Raw genomic sequence first — 13,378 nt, forward strand, 5'->3', positions numbered from 1 at the left:
GAAAATGTACTAAAATTCTCCTTGGCTTTGTGCGATTTGTGTTAAGTCAGTAGGGATCTCTATGTATCCTTTGAATATCGTTCGCTATCACAGTTCCCTCCAATTGGAGTTCCTTTTTCATAAGTTGAACGATATAGGTCTTTATATCTTCTCCCTCCTTGCCCTCTGGAATTCTCAAAATCTTCAAGTTATTTTTCTCTGAAAATGTTCCAGCCTTTCTACTCTCTCCTGCTGCTCTCGCTCCCTTTTTTTAAGCTCCTCAATTTCCATCATGTTAGCCTTCACTACTACTTTAAGATCCCTTACTTCACACTCCAAACCTGATGTTCTATTACTCAAATCATGATTAGTTTTTAAGGTTTCAAATCTATTTTTTATTTTTGTCTTTAGAGAAGTAAGAAGAGTGTTAATAGAAAGATCCCCATTCTCTATTCTTCTTCTTGAACCGCCTCCCACATTGTCACAACTCCTCTTTCACTATTCTCCTTTTTCTGAATTTGTATCCGGCTCCTCTCCAAATTAAGTTTTTCACCCTCCATCCTATCACCAGGATTACTAGACGTCTCAATGCTGGAGTTTGAAACGTCTTACCCAACTCGAGAGTCAGCCATAGCCATAGCTGCAGCTTCCGTTTCAGGGGCTAGGGCTTGATATCGATTTGGGCTCAAATGTGTGAACCACTCATCCAAATTTGGTGATTCCATAACTCTGTCCACTGCACATTGATTTTTCCCCAACTCCCCTTTACCTCCACCTGAACGCAGCTCCTTAAAGTGGGGGTCTTAGGCACTACCTTGAAATATGTCCTGAGCGAGGAAGTAACCTATATTTTATGTTCGGGGTTAGGCTTTTGTGATAATCTTCTACAGCTTCCAGGTCTGCTCCCTTCTCTTCTTTAACCTCCTCCCTCCTCAATACTGCCTCTTCCTCAAACTCAAAAATAGGGCTTATCCGCTCAGTGCCTGATCTATCACTACCCCTGCCTATGATCCTAAGTGTGTATCTTGAGACACCCTTTGTGGGCACTGCATCAACCCCTCCTTTTTACACACTTTTCCTGTTTTTAATGGGCTTTCCTCTCTTACCGATTGTATCTGCACTCCCTCCCTGGAGAAGGTCCTGCACTATCAGTCTTGGTATATGCGACCAGACCTCCACGTTATCCCAGCTGCATTCAGTCAGCTCAGCCTGGTCCCTACAGTCTCCCTTGCCTCCGGTTTTGCTATCCCTACTTCCTTCTCCTCCTTTCCCCTAGAAGAGAAACCTGCCCACTGTGCGTCGACCTCTGAGCAGCTCCAGCGTGCCCTCACCCACGGCTGCTCTGCCGTGTTGATGAAAAGGGTTGACTCTGCCTTTACAGACCTGCAAGGACCCGCGAGGACCGTAAGCTCGACGCTGTTCCGGTACCCCGCAGCTCTGCAGCTCAGCAATATCAGTGAGTTACCCCTCTAAATCCACTCACATTAAACATTAAATCCGTTTCACGATATATATCACTCCATGCTGTAAACCTACGCTACCCAGTTTCAAGACGCTCCTTGGGTTCACCCACTACCCGCCAGCTGTCCGGCTGCAATGTTTTCCTTGGGATACCTTGTACAGTGGATAAGGTGCGTCCCCTCCAGGCCAAGAGAGAGTCACCATGGCCTGGTAGCACCAAACAACTCAGATTCAGACTAAAGTGAGGGTGGTCCTGGCTCTCACAGTTTGTTACATGAGGTTTGTCAAGATATATGGCACCTTTGTTGCCGCCTTGACTGAGCTGACTTCCAAGACGCAGCCCAGGGTGGTGACCTGGTCAGAGGCTTGACAGAAAGCCTTTGACCCCATAAAACAGGCCATGTGCACAGCCCCTGTACTCACTGCCTCTGACTTTTCCAGCGAATTTATAGTACAAACAGATACCTCAGAGCATAGCATGGGGGCAGGACTTTCACAACTCAATGATGAGGGCCTAGACCAACCTGTAGCTCATTCACTAAGAGATACCTTCCTCTGGAATGGAGATGGAGTGCTATTGAGAGAGAAACCTTTGCTGTTGCCTGGACAATTAAGAAGCGGAGACCATACTTGATTGTGACTCACTTCAAGGTTCAGACCACTATTGTGAGGCCTATATGTTCCGTAGGATAATATTGGGATTGTCTTATAACATTTTATAAGTGTATTTCCAAATGGAAAGATATCACTGGTTCATGTTTAGGGTCTCTGGAATCTCGATTTAAAATCCAAATTTATGGTAAAGTCACATTTTAAATAATAATTCCGTAAATGGCACTTGTTTTCTTGCCTTAGCCAATTGGTGCTTTCACCCTGTCTCTTTTATTTTTCTCACCATCAGTATTTCATCAAATTTTCACAGAAAAAAATACATATTTGAAAGAATATAAACAAAAAACAGAATTAAAAAAAAGGACTTATTGACCATATTGATCACAATATACACATTTAGGCAGTCCTAGACTTAAAAATAACATAAAATGTAAAAACCACAGTATTACATATCATGAACATTTCTTAAGCACCTTATATCAGTAGTCCAGAATTACGATTGGAATTAACCATCCTAGCCTTCCAATCAGCTATCGGAGCCCAAATGCGCTTTCCTAATTTCATAGCTTTCCACCCTTTCTTCTCATAGAGACCTTTTTCCAGATTATGACGAGTGGCTAAAAGCCTTGAAACCTATTGTTGGAATGTGGGGGTGGGCGGGGGTTAGGGTCTTTCCATGCTGCTGCAACACAGATCCTGACAATCGCCATGGAAATGAATAAAAACTCACTATGCGATATTGCGGCTCCCTCCCTGCAGGTACCTAAGAGCACTCATTCATTAGATAGATTTACTGTGCTCTTCAGGGATTGAACTATAAATGACTCTATTACCCTTTTCCATGGATCTAATTTTGGGCAGGCTGCAAACATATGTATTATGTCAGCCTCCATGCTGCCACACCGTGGACAACTGGTTCCCATTTGTCCTCCCCACTGGGTATAATAGAGGTTAAAAATCGTTTTAAAGTGTTGGGCTTGAAGGTTTGCTACTTTCAGAACCGTGCAGCCCATTTTGACCAATGTTACCAGTCCGTTGCCTTCAATACCCAGCTTCTCTTGCCATTTCCTAGTATGTTTAATAATATCATTATTTTGCTTTTGGTTTAGCTCGCCATAATTTGGTTTAGCTCGCCATATAACTGGGAGATGGAACAGCCTTCAGGATTTTGCAGCCTATCCATTACTACATTTTTATCAAAGCCCTTTACTCCCCCACTTTTTTTTATTTAGGACTCATCGTATCTCTAAAAATTTTAAAAACTCTCTTCGTTCCAAATTAAACTGACTCTGTGCCATTTCGAAGGTAATTATGCCGTCAGGGTCTGTGATATCACCAATTGTTTTAACTCCCATCCCATCCCACAGCTTCATTATATTGTCATGAAATGTCTCTGGAAGGTCGGGGTTTCCGAGTATAGTAATTCATTCTGCCCAATCCCAACATTTTCCTGACTGAAGACCAAACTGAAATTGCCGCTCCTAGAGTCTTAAATTTCACTTTCTTGTAGTAGCTGACCTTGTGAAACCTAAGAAGCCAGTTGCGTGGTTCACATTTTAAAACCAGCCCATATACTTCTGGCACTGTTGCATCCTCCCTCCCGTTATCGTTCACAGTTCCACCCAGCAACCCATGTATATACTGTAATACTGTTGCCCAATAATATAATTTTAAGTTGGGAACTGCCCAGCCATCTCTCTCCATTGGTAGAGTCATAAACTTATAGGCTCTTCACATTTTCCCATGGGCCCATATGAATCTATTGATCATTCTCTCCATTTTGAGAAACCAGCTATTATCAAATTTCAAAGGTATTGTCCTAAAAAGATATAAGACCTTCGGAAGAAACAACATTTTAATAATGTTGCATCTACCCACGATTGTTAGATGTAGATTATTCATCCTATCTAAATCACTCTTTGACGTCTGAATTATGGGAGAAAGGTTTGTTTCAACGACCTTTGTTAAATCAGATGAAATGACCACCCCTAAGTAAGTGGCTGATTCAGTCACACGTGGATCTAACAGGCTAGTGTGTTCATTAATAACAATCTGAGTCTTCCCCCTATTGAGATTATAGCCAGAAACTACCCCAAAAAGAGCTGCCTCCTGTTCGATCTCGATCATGGCCTCTGCGGGGTGAGGGGACGTGATAGCCAAATCGTCCCGTACCCCAAAATCTTTGTTTCAAACACATTAAATCGTACTGGAGCAATATATCTGTTTAATGCTATTTTCCTTATAAACGGGTCGATATAAAAAGCAAAGAGAAGGGGTGAGCATGGGCACCCCTGCCTAGTTCCTCGTTTAATATCTATAACATCGCTTTGTCCTCCCATTACCCAAACACGTATCCTGGGGTTCTTATATAGGACCTGTAATGCTCTTAGACACCCCCTGCTGATGTTAACTCTTTCTAGTGCTGACCAAAGAAACCCCCACAAGACCCTATTGAACGCCTTCCCCGCATCAAGCAGGATAAGCGCCATAGGGTCTTGTGTGACTGATGTACCGTCAAATAGGGTGAAAACTCTCCTCACGTGTTCAGCTGTTCCTCTGCCCGGTATAAAGCCATGCTGCTGAACCGATATCACCTTTCCCATGATCAGACTAAGGCGATTAGCCAGGATCTTAGAGTAAATCTTGGGAGTCACTATTCATTAAGCTTATCGGCCTATAAAACCCAAGTTCCTTAGGGGGTTTACCTTATTTTAGGAACACGATCATAGTAACCTCTCCTCGTGATGGCGGGGGTGTTACACCACTCTGCACCTGTCGCAGTAGGTTAGATAAATAATTCTTTAACGGAGAAAAAAAGTTTTATAGAACTCCAAGGGAATAATATCCGGGCCAACCGCCTTGCCCGATGGTAAATCAAAGATGGCTTTTCTAATTTCTTCATCCGTGAAGTTGATTTCTAGTGCGTTTGAGTCTTCTAGAGAGAAAGCATCAAACGGAACTGATTCTAAATAATCACTAATTCCCTTCGAATCTCTTACCTCATCCTCATTATATAGATTTTGAAAAAACCCTTGAAAGGCCTTACAAATATCCTCCGGGGTTTTAGCGACAGTGCCATCTAAAGTTATAACCTCTGTGATTTCCCCTTTAGAAGCTAGCTGCCTTGTCCTTACCGCCAATCAATGCCCTACTTGCTCGCTAAATTCGTGCTGTGCTTGTTTCCATGCCAAAAATGTCCCTGCTGCTTTAGCAGCAATAGCTTCCCCTGCAGCTGCCTTGGCCAAAGTTAGTTTATGCAGAGTCCCTTCTATATTAAAACCATGATTTATTACATTAACCAATTCCTCCTCAAGATCCCCAATTAATCCCTGTGTAACCTCCCTTTCATTCTTTTCTAACCTACTCCTTCTCAAGGAATAGCTCATTGTTTCCCCCTTATTTCCGGCTCTGAGAGGGTCCCAGACAACTCCGGGTGCAGCACTCCCCCAATTAATCTCTAGGAATTCTTTAAGCCAATTGCTCATATGGGTTATTTATTCTGTATCGTGCAATAAAGATCGTTCAAATGTCCAGCTGGCTGTTTTTTTGACCCCCCCGTAAATCTGAATTTCTAGAATGGAAGGGCTATGGTCAGATACCAGGCACAGTAATTTCTTAACTTTGCAGGATGAAATAATAGAGGAGGAAACTAAAAAATAATCTAAGCGTGCCACTGTCCTGTGAGGTGCAGAGAAATAAGAGCTACCTGTGCCCAGAGGGTTATAATACTCCCATGAATCAACAAGCCTCTTATCCTCCATCATTCGAATTAGAGCCCTATGGACTTTTTTTTTCTGGCCTGTAAATTTAGTTGGGTCTCCCTTCCATATCCCATTCATGCCATTAATATTGAGATTTCCACAGAAGATAATCGGAAGTGGACAGTTTGCCAGCTGCTGATTAACGGCATCAAACATCTCAGGATTATCAACGTAGAGTCATAAACTGAACAAAGTGTGAACAGGAATCCTGACATTTGAACCTCTACAATTACCCACTGACCATATTTATCAGACAGGCGCTTTTTAAAAGTTATCCCATTATTTTTGGCCAATATTGCAAACCCCTAGTCCTGGTTCCCTGTGAGGTACATGCTATTAAGTGAACGCCTAGTTGTTCCAAGAGGAATTTTCGTGCCTCCTCTACATGAGTCTCTTGCAGACAAATTATATCTGCGCATAACGTTTTGAGATATTCGCTCACCGTCCTCCTTTTAGCGGGGTCATTCAACCCACACACATTGAGGGTTATTACTCGCATAGAATATAAGGTTGAACATAATACCAATCACAATCATTTAGAAAAGTTTGTGTTTCTACTTTATCTTCTTTAAGCTGCTCAGTTAAATGGCTGTGTTCCATACTGAATGGTGATTTTTTTCCCTTTTTTACCCCTCATAAGCCCCCCCAGTTAGACCCCCCCTCCCAGCCCCCAGTCCCACCTCCCACCTACAATGTGAAGCAAGCAGACCTAGGGTGTCTGTGACGGAGCCTGAGAATCGACCCTCCTCGCTGTGCTCATGTCTATTTGTTTCTGTTCCATACCTGTGACAATCCCTTTTAGCTAACCCTATTGACAACTAAGTGTGCCTCTCCTCTCCAACTTCCTTATCATCCTTATCCTGTTTCTTTAGAGCATGGTGCCCCCCCCTTTTAAGGTAGCCTAGCACTTGTTTCAGCTACCATTACTCACAGGCTCAGGATCTATTTAAGCTTAATACATCCGGGGAATTTTTAATCCACCTGTAAATTAGAGAAAGAATCCATATAAGTCTTTGCTTGAATCTCTGATGTAAAGACTTTAGATGTATTCTTGTAATTGATTTTTAGCTTCGCCAGATTCATCAAAAAGGCCTGCGCACCCAAGGCTTGAAAAGGTTGGATAATTTCTCGTAATTTCCAGCGTTTTTCCACAGTTACATGGCAATAGTCTAGCCTGGTAAAAAAAGACTGATTCTCAAATGAGCGCTTGGCATTGGGGCACGCTTTTCCGTAAATCTCTTCTCGTAACAAAAATTTTTCCCAAAATAGATTAAAATTCCTCTAGGCATAGTAGTTCCATGTTTGGCCGCATGTGGTGGTTTCTTTAACATCAAAGGAAAGCGATGGACACGTTGAATCTCAACCTCCCAATTCCAGTGCTGCAGCTCCGGGAAGGCACCTCTCATCAGTCTCAAGATGTACGCACGGATGTCATCTCCTTCTGCACCTTCTTCAATTCCAAGTACTCAGAGGTTATTGTGCCGCTGCCTGTTCTCAAAGTCCTTCATTTTCCATTGGAGATCTGCCAATTGTTTGTCATACGAGCCTGGGCTTTTGCTACGTCGTCCTTCAATGTGCTAGTGTGCTCTTCCACATGGGTCATCCTTGTATTTACATCTGTGCAAGCCTTGGCCATTTTTCTAACTGCCCCTTCTAGCTTTTTAGTAGCAAGGCTATTTTTCTTGCCATCCATACGCGTCTCCTCCTGCAGCTGTTTGATTGAAGCAAAAATCATTTTCAAAGATGGTGATGACTCATCTTTGCCTTCTTCCAGCCCCGTTTGATCTGGATGGTGTTCCTGGTGGCAGAGTAATCCCATTTCAAGGCAGGGTCCAAGCAGGTTCTTTTTTCTCTTTGATGGACCTCTACACTGTTCTCCAGTGCTGAACCATCTCTCTGCTTCTTTAGTAGTTTCTATCTCCTTACAACTGTATCTCTCTGCGGTGTGCCAGGGCTTGTAGTGACACTGGAGATCTGTGAATCGCTCTCTTCCATCTCAGAGGGACTTAAATCAGAACCATCAGAGCCATCCGTCACAGAATAAAACGTATCCCCTAGATCAAGGTCGAGATCCGTCAGCTCTTTCAAGTCGTTCCGAACTTCGATTCCATCTATTAGGGCCCTAGTATCCATTTGCGGTTTAGTGGGAGCTGGAGCCCCAGTTGCCCCTACTGCCCCTGAGGCCCCTAGTGCTGTGGCTGACATTGGGGAGGCCCCTTCACCTGTTGTGGGGTGAATTACACCATGACTTTCTAGAGGGGTTTGAATACTTGCTGCAGGATCAGTTCGTGGGGTATGCTCTAAGATAACATCAATATGTCCAAATGTATTAGAGCCAGGCTGAGGGGATGGGGGTAATGCATGTTCAACATAGTTACTCTCTTGAGCCGCTATTCGCTCATCTCCTTCATCTTGTTCTGGAGCCTGTAAGCCCTTTCTTGAGACAGGTGTAGTTCCTGAGAAGAAGTTTGTATTGGTGTTCCCCTTGCCAGGATCTTTATGGCCCATTTTTACCCCCTTAGCAACAGTAAATAACTATGCCTTTTTCTTTCTCCTTTTTTTTGCTTACCTCAGGGCTCTCGCCTTTTGAAAGAATGTTCGGACGAGCCTGGGGTGCTTTTACAATGGTCAAGCCTTTCCCCCCTTTAGATGCACTTAATTCCATGTTTTCCTGGGGTGATGGACAAGCCTGAACTTCCCCGGGCTACGCGCGTTGTCTTTGGGGGTATCTTTACTGCTCGGTAGCAATTGGGAGCAGTATCCTGCAGCGAACCACCCGGGTGGTACAGCTGGGTCTGCCCACGTTCCTCTGCACTCTGTGCACTTTCCTGCTGCGGGCAAGCCGCTCCGGAGCTCCGGTAGCATCAGCCGCACCGCTGCTGAAGCCGCCACCAGGAGCTCCTCAATCATGGTGAGCAGACCGGCATCAGCGGCATTCCCACCAGGGAGCATGAGCGGGTAAGTGAATTAGATTTGCAGAGGATTGGCACAGGGTAGACACAGTTTAAATCTCTACATCAAAGTCGGGCAGCGAGGAGCGATCTTCGCGGCCGTCTACTCAGGCGCAATCTTGCTTCGTCCTCGTTTTGACCCTGTCTCTGTGCAATTCAACGTCTTGTCTTTGAAATCTCCCCTACTTCAAAGCCACTACTAGGTATAAGCTCTGGACTTCAGACACCACCAATGCACTACACTTCTGGATACATGGATACTCTGCCGGGAAGAAGGACTGCTGTGCTGATGAAGGACTGCCACTCTGCTGGACAGCTGCCCTGTTAAAACTGCTGCCCTGCTGTCTACCTGCTGCCTGCCTTGCATGGGGGAGAAGGACTGGACCTGCATCACTTGAACACAGAACCCAGAGTGGTCCACATGCTAGTTGACAGGCTTCCTGATGTGAAACCTCAGGGACATGACATGTTTCCAAGAACCTTGCATGTGCACCTGGACTCAGCAATCTGTAGGTCTACTCTGTAAAGGGGTGCTGACTACTCTGTATCAAGCTACCAGAGGCTGAGCACAGGTTAATTTAGGGTTAATTTAGGGTTTGCCTGCTTCTTACCCTGACAAGGATTGTGGTTGCTTCTTGACCAGGGCTCATACCTCTGCCAAACAGTAACCCAATTGCTAACAATAGGATTTGCAATATCTATCCTTCGTACATCTGCCCGATTAATTGAGATGATAACATGTTTTGATATGACGTGCATATCTTATTAAATTTTCCAGTTCCTCTTCTTGTTGCGGTTAGAAAATTATTAAATCCATTATAAATAAATATCATAACTTGTGGAATGAGACAACATATTCTCCCTCCAGCAATGACAGCCTTTGAAACTGCATTCCCATGGCAACGTGTGCCTCCCATTGTGATTACTAACCAGCCTTGCTTGGTTTATTCATTGTGTTGACTTTCTAAAGGACTGTGATACATGATAGAATGGAAGGTGATGTGCCTGTTTCTTCTCAGAGCAAGTCACTGTTTAAAATATGCTTGCCACCTAATTAATTTAAAACAAATACCATATGAAAGAAACATTGGCAGGGTCATCTGACTCACCTAAAGCATTGCTCAGTCCTGTAAAGTGATATAGCGCTAAAAAAGGCGAATGCCATAACAAACCTAAAGGAGACCCAAATTCAGAACATTTCGTGCAAGACTAACAATCTGCAGTGATAAAACGCACACTGACTTTTGAGATTTCTTGTTTTCTTGGTCCAAACAGTATCGCAGAAACAGAACTACAGAAACATTAGTATATGCCTCATTTGACACATACACAGCTTATACACGTTCTAGTGTGGATACACCTTAATTAAAATTGTTATGGGTCATGGTGCCTGTCACTTTTTACATAGAATCTGGCTTTTGTGTGTTAAGGAGAGAGCTCCATAATAAAGGAACATTGGGGATGTTGTAGGCTAAAGGATGAGTAAGAGGAGATAGAGATGTTTGTCATTTTAAATCACAAATCACACATATATGAAATTATATATATTTTTTAAAGCCAAGTAAAAATGCTTATGGGTCCTCGTCATGGTTACGAAGCAAGAATTAGACATACTGAGCGGCTACATAGTCAACAATCAAGAGAACTTTGTAGGCTTCGCAAGAGAATAGAAAATGTGTTGTCAATGTAATAGAAAGCAATTGATAGTAAATATTACATGTTTGATATGTTCAAAATGTGTGGTGCCATATTTGAGTTATGTTCTTTTGTTTGCGAGTGTGGTGTTAGCATTCTTCTCTGAGATAGTTTTTAACATGGGTACACAAAAAATAGATGCTTTATTCATCTAATATCAAGTTTTTAGGAGGTTCTATTTGGGTCTTGGTCCTTAGGATTTATAATGACTTTTATTGCAGGCCTCAGTTGCACCACAGATGTGGTGTGCTGTGTAACTAACAACATTTCCATTGTGGGTCCCATTTACAGCATTCCACCTTGCTGTTGGTCACTGCTACCTATGATGCAGGCAAAACGATCTGATGAATCATGACTGGTCTATTCTGAGGAGAACTTCCAAAAGCATCTGAACAGTGAATACCACAGTCCTACGGTGCTTTCTATGATGCAACATGTATAGTTATGGACATGGTTGTGACATCTTCAAGCCGGTGATGCTGAACAAGAACTGGGAGTAGAAGGTAGGGTCTCAAGGGATATGTGCTGTTTTCCAGTTCAAAATAATTTTATTAGGATATAAGGAGGTGTCAATACATAAAAAAAGAAATAAGAACATATTGTCAGGAGTAAATAAAGCAAATTACATTTGTAGGATTGAGGCATAACAATGAAAAGGCAAGTATAAGAATTACAAAGCTATCAGATAAGTAACACAATGATGGGTAATGGTCAAGATGGGGATGATAAAAAGAAAAATGACCGTGAAAAAAGTAAAGGAATGAGAAGGCATTTAAGGGGGTTTAGAAACCTCTTGTTGAAGAGGGGGTAAGTGGAAGGAGCGTTTTGCACAAATATCTAGATATAAAGTTACTGGAAGCCATAAGTCATGTCTCTTCAGGGCGAGAGACAGCGGGTGAACAAAAGCTGTGTCAAGTCTATGGTTGTGACAGACATTTTACCACCAGGCCTTAAACGTGATGTTATTAGAGTTCTTCCAATTGACTGTAATCTGTTGGAAACCAACAGCTAACAATAAATCAATAATGCGAGTATTTGACTCAACAGTCTCCCAAATAGAAGAGAGGCTACCCAAGAAAATGTTTTCATAGGCAAAGGGAGTTTTAGTGTGGAAGATGGTATTGATTTGATTCCAGACCTGAAGCCAGAAAGCGTGTGTGAGGGGGCAGGAGAAGAGCATGTGAAATAACGTGGCTTGTGGTGCAGAACAGGACCAGCAGGTATCTGGGGTTAAAGGGAACCTTTTATGCAGCATGGATGGTGTGAACAAGAGCCGATTATATATAAAGAATAGTGTTTGCGTGAGGCAGGCAGATCTAGAGGCTTTGCGGAGTTTAGTCCAGACTCTGTCCCAAAGAGAAACAGGCCATGAAAGGGCAAAATCAGATTCCCACTTCTCCTCCACTGTAGATTTCAGGCGGGGGGAGGGGGTTCAATGCAAGTATTGGTAGATGGAAGATGCTGTAGGGTCTGCAAGAAGAAGGGAGTGGAGTGGCAAGGTCGGACTCGGTGAGCTATTGGAAGTGGGAGGACAGGAGAGGGAATCATAGGCAAATGTTATCGCAGTTTTGAGGATTAGATATTTACGAGCAAAAGAGGGAGGAAGAGAGAAAGTCCGACTAAGATCCGAAAAAGATCTAAAATCAGAACCAAGGAAGAGTTGGGAAACCCAAATCAGACCCCGCTCCGACCAAGTCTTCCAATAAAAAGGCTTCTGATTAATAAGGACACTGTTATTGTGCCAGATAGTGGTATTGAGGAGTTCTGGGATTGAGGAAGGAGGGGCCGAGGAGGTGCATAGCAGTAGTTTGGTAGTGTATTTGTGTATAGGAGTTGAGAGGTGATGGGGTTTACGAGAGAAGGACAGATACTCAGCAAAAGAGAAAGGCGATATAAAGAGGCGTTCAAGTTCAACCCAGACGGGAGAAGGAGTGGTAGGATCTTTCAACCAAAGGGAAGCTTGCTTCAGGAGGAAGGCTTTGTGATAATCAGGGAAATTTGGAAAATTTACCCCACCTTCCGATTTGGGAAGACGTAACCTGAATAAGGACATTCGTGATTTCTTCCCGGACCACAGGAAGGAGGAAAGAATGGTGTTAATTTTCTTGAAGAACTTGGCAGGGATTGGGAGAGGAATGTTGGAAATGATGTATAGGACTATACGGGATAGCATCATTTTGATAGTATCAAGACGTCCCCACCATGAGAGGTAAAGAGGGTGCCATCTGAAGGTAAGGTCAGATAATTTTTGAGTGCATTTAGTGAGACAGAGTGAAATAGTGTCAGAGAGGGAAGGGGTAATGTGCAGACCGAGGTACTTAATATGGGCTGGGCTCCAAGTGAAATGGGAAGCTTCAAAGTCGGGTTTGAAAGTGAATTTGGTAAGAGGGAGAATTTCGCACTGATCATTGTTTAACTTATACCCCGAAAGTTGAGAGTAAGTATGAACTTCATCGAGGAATGCAGGGATGGAAAGCAAAGGTTTGGATATAAAAAGGAGAATGTCGTCCGCAAAAGCGGCAAGTTTTACATGAGCGTGGGGGGTTATAAAACCATGAATATTTGGGTTTTGGCGGAGCCGCGAGAGGAAAGGTTCCAAGGCTAGGTTAAAGAGGAATGGAGAAAGGGGGCAACCTTGACGAACCCCTCTGCGTAAATCAAAAAAGGGAGAAATTAGACCATTAGCACAAACTGCTGCTCTAGGATTAGAGTAAAGGAAAGAGATAAGAGAAGTGAAATGGGGGCCAAATCCAAACCATTTTAAAGCAGAAAAAAGGAAAGGCCATTCAACTCTATCAAAGGCCTTCTCGGCATCTAAAGCAATGGCCGCCAGGGGATCAGTAAGGCGTGACGACTTGGAGAGGATATTGAAAACTAACCTGGTATTATCGGTGATGTAGCGACCTTTGACAAAGCCGG

At 43.3% G+C, this 13,378-nt stretch overlaps 1 long non-coding RNA gene across 1 annotated transcript in view; it reads left to right on the forward strand.

The window, feature by feature from the left end:
* The window catches only part of LOC144819952 (uncharacterized), a 291,616-nt gene that overhangs the window by 10,662 nt on the left and 267,576 nt on the right, over positions 1-13,378 (forward strand). Inside the window, exon 3 of the long non-coding RNA XR_013607638.1 lies at positions 10,751-10,962. This is a non-coding gene — a long non-coding RNA (uncharacterized LOC144819952). The remainder of the gene's footprint in view (positions 1-10,750; positions 10,963-13,378) is intronic.

This window comes from Lissotriton helveticus, chromosome 2_1 (genome assembly GCF_964261635.1).
Source record: "Lissotriton helveticus chromosome 2_1, aLisHel1.1, whole genome shotgun sequence".
Taxonomy (NCBI): Eukaryota; Metazoa; Chordata; class Amphibia; order Caudata; family Salamandridae; genus Lissotriton; species Lissotriton helveticus.